Source organism: Triticum aestivum, chromosome 1D, assembly GCF_018294505.1.
Source record: "Triticum aestivum cultivar Chinese Spring chromosome 1D, IWGSC CS RefSeq v2.1, whole genome shotgun sequence".
Lineage (NCBI taxonomy): Eukaryota > Viridiplantae > Streptophyta > Magnoliopsida > Poales > Poaceae > Triticum > Triticum aestivum.
This window is the reverse complement of record NC_057796.1, coordinates 120,909,271-120,927,098: the sequence shown is the minus strand read 5'-3', so window position 1 is coordinate 120,927,098 and position 17,828 is coordinate 120,909,271.

Below are 17,828 nucleotides of genomic sequence, written 5' to 3'. Positions count from 1 at the left end.
AGCAACCTTTATTTCCATCACTCCTAAAATTCCCAAATAATTCTCATAAATTTTTTGGGTCATATCTTTCTCAAATATGGCAAAATATTTCATTTGTCATGTTTATCATCATTCTCAAATAATTCATTTCCTATTCTGCCCTAAATGGCACATTGTGAAGCAAGTGCTATTTTTATTTTCCCAATTGACCTCAAAATCCTTGGACAACTTCTCCTGTCCATATCATTGCCACATGCCAAAATTCAACCTCATTTGCCTAGTAATTATTTAATTATGATTTTCCAAAGTTTCTATCCAGAAAGAAGCTTTGTGAAGGAGGTGCAAGCTAGGCATATCAAAATGAGTTTCCATTTTGCATGATCCCTCATATCATCATATCATAGCCCTCCACCAAAGTAGAGCTCATGTCATGCCTCCATGTGAGCTCATCTTCAATTCTTTGATTATGTTCACAATTTCAGTTTGTGAAGCAAGTATATTTTATCTTGCTCCATTATGGCTGGCAATGTTTCTAGACTTTCTATTATCCATATAACTTACCTCCATCCATTTTGGGCATGTTTCATCAAGCCATTATTTCTCTAGAATTTTTGCAAGTTTCTGGACAGAAATGATGCTTGTAAAGCAAGTACCATTTTGGATGGTCCATTTGGTATGAGCTTTTTACAGAATCTTTATATGTCTATATCATGAGGATTTGCCAAGTTGCATCACATTCCATAACTCCATGTGAGTGCATCATCCTAATCTTGATTCTGGACCATATTTAGCAGTTCCAAAGCAACTCTGTTAAATCTTGATCCAAACCCCTCCATAGTTACCAGGATGTAAGTCCTTCTTTACCTAAACCACTCAGACAACTCCATTTGACCCAATCCCTCTCCTGTGGATCACCAGTGCTCATCAAAGTTTACTGCAGTAAACTGCAGGTGTTAACTACCATTTAACCATGTCACTTGTAACCAAACTACCACCGCAGTTCAAACCTCCCCAGGAAGGACTCCACCCCAGACATCGTTTGGCATCGCTTCTGGTACTGTGTGCACCAGTGCGTGCGGTGACCACCGCTTTGGCATGTAGTGTGCGCGGCCAGAACATCGTTTGTGCTCGGGCCCCTCCTCCTCTCGCCGGCTTCGCGCTCTTGAGCATGTCTCACCGTTTTACCGCGTCGTCTCCGTCCTCCTGGAGCCTTCTTCCCTTCCGTCAGCCCCTCCGTCAGCTCTCGTCGTCGCGCGCCCACGGACGCACTGTGGCCGACCGAGGCTTTAATGGCGTTCCACCGTTTCTCCTCTGCGCCCTCGGCCTCCCTCACCCTGTGCGCCTCTGTAGCTCGTCCGTTGCCTTCCTCGTCGCCTTCTCGCGCCCTCCCGTGCTCGCTGAGCCTCGCCAGAGCTTTGGCCGAGCTCGAGCGGCGGCACTTGGCCACTGCCTCCCTCGCCCGGCTATATATAGCCCTCCCCCGAGGCGTTTGAGCACACCAGCAGCCCTCCCTCACTCCATTAGCCCTCCTAGACCACCCAACTGAGCTTGAGAAGCTCTCCTTCCCTCCCACTGCTGCCATAGCCGCCGCCTCTGCCCCTCTTCGATTCCGGCGGTCCGCACCTCCTCCCTGCCGCTAGCCACCACCAGTGAGATCCCTTCACTCCGGAGATCCTCCCCATGCCCTCTCACCCTCGCCGGAGGCACTATGGCCTTGAGCCCATCTCCACACGTAGCTTCCCTCCGCCATGGCTCCTGTCCTCCTCGACCTCGATGTCCCCGGCGACCGCGCTACCCTGGAACGGAGCCGCCTCGTCGTCCCGAACCTGCCGGTATCCTCGGCGCCTTGAACGGTGGCCGGAGCTGCTGGCAACCCTCGCCGGAGCCGCGCCCCTGCTCTTCTCCGTCGGGCACGCGCGAGGTAGGAGATGGAGACGAGGCCAGCCGGGCCCCCTCCTTTCCCCAATCCCACCTTGCAGCCACTCTGGCCCGGCCCCGCCTCAGCATGCGTTGACCCGGGCGGCCAGCGTGGATAAGTGACGGGCCCCACCTCATGGGACCCGCACGTCAGCGAAACTAGCCCCGGCCCCGCCTCTGCTGACTTGGTAAGTGGAAACGTATTTCCGGTGTTTCCGTTTTCCATAAGTGGAAGCGTAATCCAGTGACCTCTGTCCGAAATACGTTTTCCTTGCCCGAAAGCGTGTTCCCTATCTACTTCGGCTGAAAGTGCGTTTTCTTTGGCAGAAAGCGTATTTGGCCGAATGCGTTTTCAGTTTTCTCAGTCAGGGGCTTGTTTGCAGAAAACTTTTCTCAGATAGGTCCCTGGCAGAAAAACTATCATATCTTTTTGCTCGAGACTCCGATTAAGGTGAAACCAAAGCCCACGTCTTCGTTTCGTTGAGCCCGTTATGTTGATTTCATTTTCACTATGGGTTGACACTGTGAAAATGACCTTTTTGCCCTTGCACGTAAACAGCCCCTCCGAGAGAGAACTGTTTCCGGCAAATCTTTCCGCGGCTTCACCGCAGTTCTCCCCGGTGCCTTCTTCACCCCCAGGCAAGCCACAATACCCACTTGCATGATAGTCATGTAGTAGCCATGGTTTTCAACTTGAATATTTATTAAAAGATTGCTTGTTTAAAATATGGTTATCGTTGTTTCGGTAATGCTTCTGGGTTATTACTTGCTTGCTTGCTATGTTGTTATGCACGTGGTTATCATGCCCTGCTAGTTGCTAGTATTCCTATCATATGCTTATGCTTGCTAGTAGTACCTGTTGATGTTGGTGATGGTCTTCGGTGCATAGCTGCCGTCTGTCCCGAGTACCGTTGTTATACATGTTTCATTGCATCCCGTTGGTTAAATGCTTGCATTGTTGTTATGTTCTTGCATGGTATTTATGGTTGATGCTAGAGGTCATGTTATACTATGAGTAGTGTTGCACTTGTAATATTTATGCTCGTCATTATGCCATGTTCAGTTGGAGATTATTCGTAGTTGATGTGGTGGATAGTTATGTTGCATCCCGTGATTATGTTGATATCATGCTCCTGCTTTGTAAATGCATCATGTTATTTTATCATGGCTCAGCATATTGCATTCAAGTTTAACCGGATTAAATTAAACTTGAACAACTGTTGGCTGAGTCATGGTGCCACCATATCGAAACTAACCAGTGCAACCACGCTTACCTTATGGGGAGGTCCTAACTGGGTCTATTGTCGTGCCTCTCGCCGGTGCCTCCAACTAGGGAAGGTTATGGGCGTGCTTACCCTGATCAGGTAGGCGGACATAACCTTGTGTGCCCGTAGATTGGATGATAAGCGCTTTTGTCCCTGTTGGGACGGACCACGATGGTGGTTGTTGTGTCTTTGGTAGACACGGGGCCACCCAGGACTAGCCCAATGGGGAGTGAGTCGGAGTGGCCGGGAGAGCGTCATGGCAGTAGATCGGTTTTGTCGGAACGGCGTTGGTCCACCCGAATGGGAGTGCGAGGCCATGGGTTCCGTAGTGTGGGTATAGTGTACTAACCTCTGCAGAGTGTATATTAAATCTATCGATAGCCGCGCCCGCGGATAAGGGCCCAGTTCATGTCGGTCCCACCGTGAGTCAACAGTATTAAACTTGATTAATGACAACCCCGGTTCGACGATGAGATAAGTTGGTTGTGATCGCCGGAAAGATCACCGTTTGAGACCAAGTGTTGGTCATGGTTGTGATCGCCGGAATGATCACCGTGGTATCGAGGATACCGAGTTGTTGGATATTCGTGATATTGTGCGAGAATCGTGGGTAAAGATCAAGCTCCTTGTGGTCATTTAATGATTACTACGATATTGTTTATACCAAGCTTGATTTGATCCTGAGATGATCGTGTGATGTCCGAGGTTGGTAAGTGATGCATGTGATATGAGGTAACCCGAGCAGAATAAATGGTGCATGTAGTGTCTTCATGTTGCATGCTAGTATCATCAGATTTTTATGTTCATGCCATGCTCATATTGTCCTAGCAGTATTTTGTTCATGGTGTTCATGCCATGTTATCCTGATGACCTCATGATAATCCCTGATTAATCTGTAATTGCCATGCTGTTGTTTGTCTTGAATGCTTCTGGTTATTTGTGAGCTTGCAATTACATTCAATGTACTGACCTGGCGTGTCATGCCAGCTTGCAGGTCGTGCCTGGATTGCATGCTTGTTTGCCGTGGATTCTTTGTTTGTGAGCTAGGATAAGCGTTCCAGCCAGAGTCCCTGCTGAGTGGAGTTCACCACTATCGTTGCCAGAGTTATTCCGCTGCTTCGAGTTGTTCTACTGCTTGCATAGAGCAACTGAGGATGGCGTAGTGTCGCTGTGCCGATGTTATTCATTGTAATATCGGAGACCTTGTAATCATATTCGTGTAATAATAGAAAGCTGGTTTGTTCTATGCTAAGCAGTTCCGTATTCCAGAAGACTTCTCCTCGATCTCTCGGCTGGAATACGGGGCGTTCTGGTTTTCTCTGAGCCGGGGTGCCACATAGTGTTTGCATGGTTGGCTACATATCGTTCTAGCGTTATTGTCTTCAATCGAATGTCAAGAGAAGTGAGAAAATCCCGGTGCTTACAAATCCACCGATTGGTTATAACTTTCTTACCCCGTCCTGTTGCCTAAATAGACATGAAGATTGAAAACAGTTAAGGTCTAAAAAAAGAGTGTCGAAAGAGCAACATCTAAACGGTTAATTCTAGTACACTGTATGCGGGCTTCCAATGTGCGTGAAATTATCACCTTTATATACAACTTCTCCAGACATGGAAAGCATTGCAGCAAGCCAATAATCTTGTTCAGATCAAAACTATTCATTTGGATATATAAGATCTTGACAGAATCCAGCACCATTGATAGGCTATCCATGGAGAAACTCTTCATTGAGCATAGAACATAATATTAGTACAAAATGTGTACTCCCAAGATGATATATAACTTATGCGCAAAAATTTAAAATGCAGCTTATGGTTACAAGTGTAGATGATAATATAAAGTACCTGAAGAACTGTGGAGCCAAACACCATCTTGAAATGAGCACAGAGATCATGTATTACACCCAAGGTCTCAAGTTTAGGCGCAAAGAGGACGGTTATTTGCGATGGTGAATAACTAGAATCAAGAATCAACCTTTGAAGTGAAGGGGCATCTTGGATGATGAGCTGCCTTCCGTCGAAAGAAATTCCAATTCTTACAAGGTTAGGCGACTTTATTTGGAGACAACCGATTCCAACTGTGAAAACAAGCACCAAGCACTCCAGGGCAGGGCAACTGGAGTGGATGATGTTGTGCAATGAGGCCTCCGATATATGAACCCGCACAAGTGAAAGTTTCTTGAGAAATGGGAGTCAAAGGTTTAGTACCAGATTGTCTGGTAGGTAGCACAGCGCAAAGGTGGTGTGTGGAGAGAGGAGGAAAACCACGAGATGGACATCCACGGTATGGTCATTGAGGACACACCTGCACTCGAGAGATTACTTGTAGTTGATCAAGAATGTCCAACAAGAATCCATGTCATTTCTGCGCCGAAATTGACTGTGGTGGGCTACTCATCTAACAAATACTCCGAACTTGTTATTGGATCCACACCCGTTCAGGTACAACAGCCACCTTCTACCTCTCCTTCTACAAATTAACATTATTTATAATTTTCAAGATGTTTGTTCATCTGTCATCCAGAAAGTGATTCTGACAAGCTTGACCCCGAAACTGCGCACAGTGAAGGTCTTGGCACTAGAATCTATCGGCCCCAACCTGGAGCAAGTTGTCAGTTTCCTGAGATGCTTTCCATGCCTGCAGAAGCTATATATCGAGTTGATGTTCCTTTCATGTTAAGTGTTAACCATAAGGGAGTTCAATTTGTGACACCTTTTTCCAAGTTTACAATGACAATGTACTATGATTTCTGAAGGATTCTTTTGGAGGATTTCAGTACATACATGTCCCCCCATATTGGTTGCTTGATCCATATGGTTACAATCCATAATCATTTCTCCTTTGGATTCATCTGTACTAGTTTTCTTAGGGAACTTTTCATCCACTCCAACCTCTTGTGAAGAAGGCTACATTTTTCTACAATGTAATCAAATGCCCATGTTAATCATGTCAGATCGAAGATGGCATGTTAGTGCATTTTACAAATCCTGCAAACCAAATAGGCCTGTAGTAGTGTGCAAAACTGCATGTAGGCACTAACACGTTTTTTTTGCAGATAAGGTTAGGTCCAGTGGTGGATAATGTGATACAATATAACAATCACGTTGAATGCCTAGATCTGCATCTCTCAGAAATTACTTTGAACTCCTACCGAGGGACCTTACCGGAGATTATATTTGCCAGGTTCTTTGTTGTTAGAGCAAGGGTGCTGAAGGTAATGAGGTTTGCCCTACATTTATTTCGCAAAAATGAATGGTTTGTTGATTAGCGCCGGCGCCTGCGGCAGAATGGAATAGGCTCCAAAAATGATGAATTTCATTTTGGAACTTCAGATGACAGAGTAATCGGAAGTCATCGGGTCAACCCCATACATGACATCTGAGTGGCTGACCCCTTTGCAAAAATTATGAGGTTTCGAAACTAGACTTAGAAGTGGTAATATTAGTTTGAACCTCTCTAATATCCATGTTCAGCGGATCAGTGCGAGCGTTTGCAGCTGATGAGCTGAATTTCGTTTCTAATATCAGTTTGAACCTTGTAATCTTCAAATTTGAGCCATATAATTCTGGAATTTGAACCTTGTAATATTTCGAGCTTTTGTGGTACAATCGTTGAAATGGCATTGTATGAGACTCGTATATTGGTAGCACTATTTTGACCTTACTATGCAATTGTCTTAGATTTTATTAACCATTCTCGAATCTGTTTACCTTGTCGATCTCACAGCACACGGTCTGTATAGCTAACTCGACTGCAATCTTGGACATTATTGCACACAGTTGGTATCTTCAACCGTGTGACCTGTAGAGCGCATAATTAATTATCGCACTCGAGTGTCCATCATCACCCTTCCGTGTAACTTTGACCTCATCACCCACGGGTAAACTTATGACCAAAATCATTCCACACACTTTGTTTTTACAAAGTTTTTTGCCAATAAACGCCCACGATTTGTCCCTCTTCTAGCCGACGCGTGGCCAAACTAGCCGGGCGGGAAGCTTGCGCGGTAAACTGCGCGGTAGTGCAGGAACAGGCTCACCGACGATACATTTGGCGCCTCTTCGAGCCCACACGTGGTCAAACGAAGCGCGTGCGGTGCACTGTTGTCAAGCGTGCACTAGAATCCTCCGCTATTAACGTCGTGACAAGACATGACGATTACAGGCCGGCTGGTCCCCATTTATTACAATGTCCATTTAACCCTTGTGTCTCTTCAACCTTTCGATCGCGCCCCACCATTGCAAGAAGCACACCCACCACGACAAATTCTTAGAGGGTATCCTGCGCGACTCCAATGGCGCTCTGAGCGGTTGCCGACGACGAGCAGCAGTTCACCACGCATGCTGTGGTGGACACCCACAGAAGGTTCACGGACCTCTCGGTGGTATACACCAACAACCCGGTCTGGGTGGAGCACTCCATCCACATCATGGAGCTGTTGCATGTCGAGGAGAAGTACAAGGTGGTCGGGTTCGACCTCGAGTACACCCGCGCTCGTGCCGGGTCTCGTCCCAAGGTCGTCGTCGCCTAGATGTGCATGCGCAACCAAGTCCTGGTCTACCACTACTGCCTGGCCACAAGGCCTTGCGAGCGTTTCGCCAGGTTTGTCAACAACCCCACTACATGTTTGCTATGGTGGACATCACCAACGATGTAAAGGTGCTCAAGAATTCGGGCATCGCCTGCCAGAATCTTGTCGACATCTAGGGCCAATACAAGATCTGCGGAAGCAAGGAGCATGAGAAGGACTCACTGGTTCACCTCGCCGAGGCCTTCATCGACCCCTACTACAGAGACATGAAGTATTCCTGCAACAAGGACAAGCGTGCCTGGCACTCGGCCTGGATGGAGAAACTCGACAAAGCTCACGTCATGTACGCGGGCAAGGAGGCATACACGAGCTACGACAAGTACATGCGGATCGATGACATGAGGAAGTGCCTCCTTCCCCAAAACGGCCAAGGATCCAGCCGGAAGCAGAGCAATGGCAAGTGTCGTCACAAGAAGAAGTAGATGATTAGATCCTCATTTCTCCTAGTTTAGTATGCATGTAATTGCTAACTTTTGTGTGTGGAAATGTTATGTGTGTAGTCACTTGTGTAATTGTATGCTTAATTTAGTTATGCAATGTTGTCTTTTTAAGTATATATGTTCATGCTCTGTAGACAGGGCGTAGATGTTGTGCGGACAAAGAAAATCACATCGCATGCGGACTAAACAATGGAACCCGTCGGCGATGTTTTCATCAATCACTCACAATTGTATACCAGCAATCGTTTGCTCACAACACACACAACTTGTTAATAGGAATCGTCTGTGTTGTTATCGGTCTTCCCACACGTTTCGGATTACAGACCTGTTTGCTGCGTATCACACACATCTTTTTAAGTTGAACCGTTTCTGTTCTCTTGGCTCAACACAAACAGTTCATCCAAGTGAACTGTATGTCGTATATCACACACACCTTCATCTGGCTGCCCGTTTCTGTTGTTCCGCCTCATCACAAATAGTTTATCTGAGTGAACTGTATGCCGTATATCGCACACGCCTTCATCTGCCTGCACGTTTCTTTTGTTCTACCTCATCGCAAATAGTTAATTGAACTGAACCATATGCCCGGCATCGCACACGGAACTAAAATCTGGACCCTGTTTGATGTATCCTTCATCGCAAACATTTTGCATCTTTTTTACGGTTATTTTACATCACCGTTTGCGGTTAATGCATCGCACATAGTTTCGTCAAAGGGTCTCTGATCGTAGTGTCGCGTTAGCAGCATCCTGCAGGAGTGGTCATTCCCTATGCCTCAGTCATAGGTTCGATAAAGTATGCCATGCTGTGTACCAGACTTGTTATCTGCCTTGCCATGAGTTTGGCAAGGGGGTACAATACTAATCCAGGAGTAGATCACTGGACAACGGTTAAAATTATCCTTAGCTACCTAAAGAGGACTAAGGAAATGTTTCTCGGTTATGGAGGTGATAAAGAGTTTGTCGTAAAGAGTTACGTCGATGCAAGCTTTGACACCGATCCGGATGACTCTGAGTCTCGATTTGGATAAAAATTGAAAGTGGGAGCAATTAGCTAGAGTAGCTCCATGCAGAGCATTGTAGACATAGAAATTTGCAAAATACATACGGATCTGGATGTGATAGACCCGTTGACTAAACCTCTCTCACAAGCAAAACATGATCACACCTTAGTACTCCTTGAGTGTTAATCACATGGCGATGTGAACTAGATTATTGACTCTAGTAAACTCTTTGGGTGTTAGTCACATGGCGATGTGAACTATGGGTATTAATCACATGGAAATGTGAACTAGATTGTTGACTCTAGTAAAATCTTTGGGTGTTAGTCACATGGCAATGTGAACTATGGGTGTTAATCACATGGCGATGTGAACTAGATTATTGACTCTAGTGCAAGTGGGAGACTGAAGGAAATATGCCCTAGAGGCAATAATAAAGTTGTTATTTTATATTTCCTTATTCATGATAAAGGTTTATTATTCATGCTAGAATTGTATTGATCGGACCATAATACATGTGTGAATACATAAACAAACACCGTGTCCCTAGTAAGCCTCTACTAGACTAGCTCGTTAATCAAAGATGGTTAAGGTTTCCTGACCATGGACATGAGTTGTCATGTGATGGACAAGACCCATCCGTTAGCTTAGCATATTGATCGTTCAGTTTATTGCTATTGCTTTCTTGATGGCGAATACATATTCCTTCGACTATGAGATTATGCAACTCCCGGATACCGGAGGAATACCTTGTGTGCTATCAAACGTCACAACATAAGCTAATTTTTTTAAATAATACATTTTTTTGTAAATTACAGAAATATTACGCTGAAAAAAGAATTTTCAAAAATAATACACCGTCGGCCCGCTGCAGGCCGACTGAGCCCAGTCAGCCCACAGCAGGCCGACTGGTGGCCCATCAGCTTGCTGCTGGCCGATTGGGCTGTCGGCGACCAGATCAGGCCCAGTCGGCCTGCAGTTGGCCGATAGGCCTGCAGTGGGCCGACTAGGCTTGCTGTGGGCCGACTGGTGCATGGCTAGCATTTTTTTTGAACGATCGGTTGTTTATTTTGTAAAACTTTGACGTATTCCGCAGAACCCTTTCCCGCCACCCATTTCCCGCCACCCGTTTCCCGCCACCAATTTCCCGCCAACCCTTTCCCGCCACTCGTCCACCCGTTTCCCGGCACCCGTTTCCCGGCACCCGTTTCCCGCCAACTCTGTCCCGCCACCTGTTTCCCGCCACCCATTTCCCGCCATACTGGAGCTCGCTTTCCCGCCACCCATTTCCCGCCACCCCTTTCCCGCCACCCATTTCCCGCCAACCCTTTCCCGCCTCTCGTTTCCCGCCACCCGTTTCCCGGCACCCGTTTCCCGCCACCCATTTCCTGCCAACTCTTTTCCGCCACCCTTTTCCCGCCACCCATTTCCCGCCATACTGGAGCTCGCTTTCCCGCCATTTTCTCCTGTCTAACTATAAAACCCCCTTCAGGCGGAGGTGGATAAGCATTGCAGTGTAGTGTAGTTGAGATGTCCCATTATCCTTTCGATCGTAGTTTTCACCCTGGGATGAGCAGGACTCTTCTGAGGCTAGCTACCGATTTCAGGATGGATAATAGGATAGTTCCATGGGACGAACTCACCGGTAGTGACACCATAATGAATGAGTTGGCTCACCAATTACGTAGGTCTGGGTGGCCTGAAAGGACCTATGAGGAGGTACGTAAAGAACTTCTTAGGTTGCATGACAGGTGGAAGAAGGTAGTGGTGCCGAAGAGTGAAACTTTCAGAAGGATTGCAGCAAATAATCCATGTTTATGGACTGAGGAGAGCGAGGACGAAGATGATATCTTCATGCCGCCGCTTCCGGGTTCTGCATCGTCGAAGGGCAAGAGTTCTTCATCATCGAAGGGCAAGGTTTCTGCATCGTCGAAGGGCAAGAGTTCTTCATCGTCGAAGGGCAAGAGTTCTGCATCGATCGAGGATGACGATGATGACTTCATGTAGTTTTTATGCTGTATGTTGTGAGTTCAGTTACGTGCCATTTAATTTAGATGTAGTTCTATCTAGTTGTTTGTAATGTCTCGTTGTATGAATATTATGTTCTATCTAAATATGATCTTGTAGTTCCGATAACAGAGTACTAAAATAGAGTAGGCATATGTCTCGTACATAAGTACATAGTCATTTGTCTCATACATAGAATAGACATAATTCTGACACAGAAATAGATGGTAATGTCTCTACTGATAGATAGGAGCGTCAGTGACGACGTCTGGCCTGGCGGGGAGGCGGATCTCGAATGACAAATTCATCACATATAACTCGGTTTCCTGTAGCAATGCAACTCAACAACCCTTTTCCATTCCCATTCGCTCAGCATTTCTTGAATCTTGCCATCATCAGTTATGTCAATCAATTTTCTTTCCCCAGGGCCATCTGACTGCTTCCTGCTGACGTAGTACACAAAATCGTCTTCCTTCAACCCTTGCTTCAACATGAATGTAGTCTTCAACCAATCAAAAGTGATGTCCACTTCACTAACTTGCACAACAGTTGGAGAAAAGCCTTGGACATGAACAATAGGGCTAAGCACCCACTGAGTACCCTTAGCCATCTGCAACACACAAATCGCATTGAGTACCTAACCTACCCCTTAATATCCCCACTAACAAATATTAGACATGTCTATATATTACCAAGCTATATATTACAGAATATTAACGGAGCAACTAATACAACTAATTAGTTGACATCTAAATATATTAACAAATACTACCGGAGCACCTACGAAAAATAAAATGTGGGCTGAAATATACCCTTGAAGCGTGCGTGCGAACGAAGAACGGCGAACGGCGGCCACCAAACTGCCGGTGCTCCGGCTCGAACGAAGAACAACGAACAACAGCTTCACCTCGACCACACTGCCCCAACTTCACCACCACACTGCAATGCTTATCCAGCTCCGTCTGAAGGGGGTTTTATAGGTAGAGAGGAGAAAATGGCGGGAAAGAACGACTGCGGTAAGGCGGGAAAGGGTTGGCGGGAAACGGGTGGCGGGAAAAAGTTAGCGCGAACATATGGTGGGAAAGGGTTATTCATCATCGAAGGGCAAGGTTTCTGCATCGATTGAGGATGACGATGATGACTTCATGTAGTTTTTATGCTGTATGTTGTGAGTTCAGTTACGTACCATTTAATTTATTTGTAGTTCTATCTAATTGTTTGTAATGTCTCGTTGTATGAATATTATGTTCTATCTAAATTTGATCTTGCAGTTCCGATAACAGAGTACTAAAATAGAGTAGGCATATGTCTCGTACATAAGTACATAGTCATTTGTCTCATACATAGAATAGACATAAGTCTCACACAGAAATAGATGGTAATGTCTCTACTGATAGATAGAAGCGTCAGTGACGACGTCTGGCCTGGCGGGGAGGCGGATCTGGAATCGGGGACCATCCCAACCTGTCGGGTGCCCTAACGTGACGAGGAGGAATCTCAGACTCTCCCTGGTCATGCTGTGTATCCTGTGTGGGGCCTGGTGGAGGAGTCGAAAACATGTTCATCCACTGGGTGTGCTGCGACATCTGAGCCTGTATGTTGTCCTCGGGATGTTGATCACTCCCCCACGTATCATGTGATGCCGACATAGACGCCTGATATCCATAGGCTCCTACGCGATGGAACGTATCATCATGAAGAATGAGGTCGCGTCAATTAATATTGAAAACAGTAAATATGAAGACACATACCTGCTGGGTGTGACGTCTGCTCTGGCTCAAACACGAAACTGGACGAGGGACCGTGCTGCTGTGGCTGTGGAGAAAACACGAAGCTCGACGAGGGACCATGTTGCTGTGGCTGTGGAGAAAACACGAAGCTCGACGTGGGACCATAGTGCTGCGGGTGCCACGTAGAACTGCCAGGTTGGTCAGGACGGGGTGGCCTGGCTGTCGGCTGAGGTGCTAGACGTGGACGTGGTTGATGTCGGTGCATGGAGTGACGCGGCTGCTCCTGCTGGTGCTGAACAACATCGGTTCTCCGGGTGCACGTGATAGCCTCGTACACAGTCCGTATCTTATTCTGAATTCTTTCCAAGAAGGGCTGTACCACTGGACGATGCTGAAGAAGAGGTCCAGACGATAGTGATCGTCCAAAGGTGGTCACGTCGTCGTAGAGTTCGCGTGTCAAGGTAGCCTGCAAATTTCCATGACGATTAATTAATGTCTGTCTCTTGCACGTCAAAGTATGTGACACGTAAAGAAAATATATCTTACCGCGTACTGCCTAGAGCCAGAAGTATCATAGCTCGGGTACATATCCGACGGAGTAGGATCCGGTATCTCCTCTGGGTGGGAGTACTCAACAATGCGTAACCGTGTTCCGGTCATGTAGCGCCGCAAATAGAGATTGAATTCATCGAGATCGAAATTGTGATTCTCGTGCCATAGATTTGTGTTTGCTGTCTCCCATTCTATAACATACGGCTCTAGTTTAACTAGCCAGTCAGCAGTTGTCCTGTTCATGCCCTTCCTTGTCGTCCTAAAATTGTGGTGTGTGTTCAACAATTATCTAAAGTTTCGAATGGAGTACTATGAAAGATAATGCAACATTGAAAAACTGGTTAATACCTGTGGATGTGTGCTGGCAGCGGGTTCTCTATAGGGGGAGGTAGCTCCAACTGCAGAAGACCAAATTGCCTCATAACCCTCTGTTGTGCCATCTCCTCGACGAAGACATCGAAGATGATCTTAGATTTTGTCATCCAGTAATCTCGGTCCCTTGTGCATAGCACAGACATACCAGCAGGGTATCTCGCTTGTATGGCTGCTTCCGTGTAGGGCTGCCAGATGACCCCGGTGTACGCATCGAACTGCTCGTTCAATGCTGTGTATGCCTTCCTGGTCTGATCACTAGCAAAGCGTCTCTGCAGAGAAGAAAAGTTAGTAGCCGCTAGCATCGAACTATCTCTTCTGCAGAAAAAGTTGCATTAAACTACAACACGGTGCATACCTCGCGACGAGTCCAACACAGACCGAAAGTAGGCATGTCGATGCCGTCAACATCAAACATGGCGTCTATAGGCTCATGAACACGTACATCTGGTCGCCCTATAGAGAACCTCTCCCACGACCACAGCTGTAGGAATAGAGGGCATCCAAGAAGGGCTGGCTTTCTCGATGTAAGCTGGCAACCGTTGCACATACCTCGGTATGTAGCCGCTAAGACCGCCGAACCCCAACTCCTCTGTCTGATCTGATCCGCCGTCTGAGCGCTCGCTATCTCGAGTGCCATAGGGATGTAGAGGGCGCTAATAGTGGTGACATGGTTCTCCGTGAACATCACCTTGCCAAAAAGGCATAGTAAGTAGGCCTCCAGGCTCCGAGTGATCTGTTCCGCAGTCAACGGCGCCCGGAAGTTCTGGATCTGCATTAAGCGAAGAGAAAGTTTTAGTAAGCCGCAATTATTTTCTGTAAAACTTTATGCACGATAACTTGACGATAATAGGTAGGGGAAATTACCCGGAAATTTAGCAACCACTCATACTTAGGTCCGTGATGCTCCCATACCGGATCCGGAGCATCCGGAAAAACACCATGAAAACGTTTTGTAAGAGCTCGCTCCCAACCAGCCGGTGCGTCCAACGGTCCTACGGCATGACCTGCCAACGGTAGTCCGAGCAAAAGTGACACATCCTCCAGAGTAGGAGCCATCTCTCCCCATCTGAAGTGAAACGTGTGGGTCTCTGGCCTCCAACGGTCCACTAAGCAGCTCAACAAAGACCCATCGATGGCGAGGCGTTTCTCACCCGGGATAGACTCAACCAGACGCGCGAAAGGTAAAAGGCCGGCCCATTTCAACCTTCATCAGAGAACTTTTCAGTTAGTGTCTCCCATTTCAACCATTAATATGCATGTCAGTGTGCAAATTAATAAATCACGTACCGCTGAAGCCATCCTGAGTGTATCTTCCAGTTTTCCTTAGGAGTGCGAGTGACCAGAGGCTCAAGCTTGCGCTCATACCATATCGCAGCACGATGACCCCTATCAATGTCCCCATTCAGCAACCACAATCCCGACATTCCTGCACATACAAAATTCAGAACATAGTGTCACACTTAATAAAAATTCAGAACATAGTGCCACACTTAATAAAAATTCAGAACATAGTGCCACACTTAATAAAAATTCAGAACATAGTGCCACACTTAATAAAAATTCAGAACATAGTGCCACACTTAATAAAAATTCAGAACATAGTGTCACACTTATTACAAATTCAGAACATAGTGCCACACTTAATAAAAATTCAGAACATAGTGCCACACTTAATACAAATTCAGAACATAGTGCCACACCACACTTAATACAAATTCAGAACAAACTAGTGCTAGCTTAGCTTCTTCCTCTCGCCCTTACTCCTCTACTGCCTCTACCTCCTCTTCTTCCCCGGTTGCCTCGTCCACGCCCAGTGACGAAAGTGGGACAATTAGTGTCCCTATGGCCAAATTCATTGCATAGAATGCATTGCCTAGTCGGACCTCCTGCTTCAGATTCATCCATATCATTTCGGATGCGCTGACACTGCCGTCTGCCTCTACTTGTACGCATATGCTCTGGGTTTGGAATGTAACGCCTTTCGGCGGGGTTGACGCTGTTGAAATTACCCATTGATCGAAAACCCATCAGCTCACCTGTCCAGGTATTGAGGACAGCCTCTTTCAGAAAATATGGAGACACAAACGATATTGCGTCCATTCCAAGCTGCCCGCAAGCAGCAAGTACATGTGAGCAAGGTAGGTGAAGCAATTTCGGTTTATTGCATGTGCACTCACACGTTGGCCAGGCTTCATTGCCAATTTTCACCTCATGCGTCCTCAACTCATTTGCACATCCGAATTTGTTGTTGGCTAAGCGGACCTCAAACCTTCTTTCTTGATTACCGATGGCGACTACAGTGTGTGACCTAGCTTTTTGCATCTTGTTGTCCATGTACTTCGTGACTCTTTCACAGTACCGTGTGTTTGGGTTGTTCAAGATATGCTGCTCTGCTATTTGACGTCTGTCTCTGAAATACTTGACGGTGCCATAGAAAATACCCTCAACGATGGCTGTAAGTGGCAATGCACGGTTTCCTCTGAGGACAAAGTTGTATGTTTCCGCGAGGTTCGTTGTCATGACACCGTACCTTGCTCCATGTGTGTCATGTAGCAAAGACCACCTCTCCAGAGGCTCATGCTCTATCCACTGCTCGAAGGTTTTAATGGACCTCCCGAGCCTTCTCCTAGTACCAGGTGGGTCAAAGCCTGGCAGGTCACATAGCCCAACAGCCTCCTCCTCCACGGCCGCTGTTCCTGTTGCCAACTGTGCAGCTACTGCTTCAACATGTGCCCTCACCGCTGCATCTCTTGCAGCTTTCCTGTCCCTCACGTGTCTCTGCGTGCACACATTAAGTCTGTCGCGTATCAAATTGTACTTCCATAACTGGTTCTGCTTGCAGAGTTTTTTGAACAGATTCATCAGGTTCTTATTTCTAAACTGCGAGAAGAAATTAGCCCCGAGATGGCGCATGCACCAACGGCTCTGCAAGTCCTGCCATGGAACTTGTTCCTCAGGGCCTAGGTTTGTTAGTGTCCTTATCGCACTGAGTATACCTGCATGCCTGTCATGAAGGATGCACACATTGGGCTTCTCCTTCACAACTGATATTTTCAACTGCCTGAAGAACCATGTCCAACTTTCAATGTTCTCACTCTCCACAAAAGCAAATGCCAGTGGGACGACTTGATTTTGGCCGTCTTGACCTATGGCTGTCAGGATCTGACCCTTGTACTTACCTGTGAGAAAAGTACCGTCAACACATATCACCGGTCGGCAATGCCTGAAAGCTTCGATGCATACACCGAAAGAGAAGAAGAGACGATGCAACACCCTCACAGTTGGGAACTCTGGCATGAACATGTCTTGGATATCGATATAGGTTGATTCCGCTGCTGCAGGGTGTGGAGGAGGTGGACAACAGAGTCATATGCATCAAAATAAGAACCAAATCTCCTCTCAAGCGTTGCATGCTTAGCCCTCCAAGCCTTGCCATAAGAAATTCTGTACTTCAACCTGGCGAAGACTTTTGTCTGGACTGCCTTCACTTCCATAGCTTTGCCTTGCACTATCTCATCGTAAAACAATCGAGCAATAAGCATGGATGAAAGGTTGGCACGGAATAAGACAAGTGTGATTAACTAAGTCACTTATCACCCAACTTGTGCCATACTTAGGGAGAAAGCCGTGCACCCTTGCGGGACAATCTGCGTTCTTGCATACCATTGTCAGGAATTTCTGACTGGACACCTCAGCTTTGAAAACCCTTTGCGTGGACATTGCCCAATTAATTATTGCATCCTTCAGGGCTTGCTTGTTCGGATACATAGCACCCGTCGCAATATTGTTCTGGTGATATTGCCAGGCTGAATCATGTCCATCATTCACGGTCATTGCAGATGATAAGTCATGATTCCACCATGCAGGATTCGGGACCTCCTCTGCATTTTCTTCTTCATCTGACTCGTCAGAATCATCGGCATGACCCCTTTCAACATCAGTGTCTTCTTCTTCCATCTGGTTCTGCATGT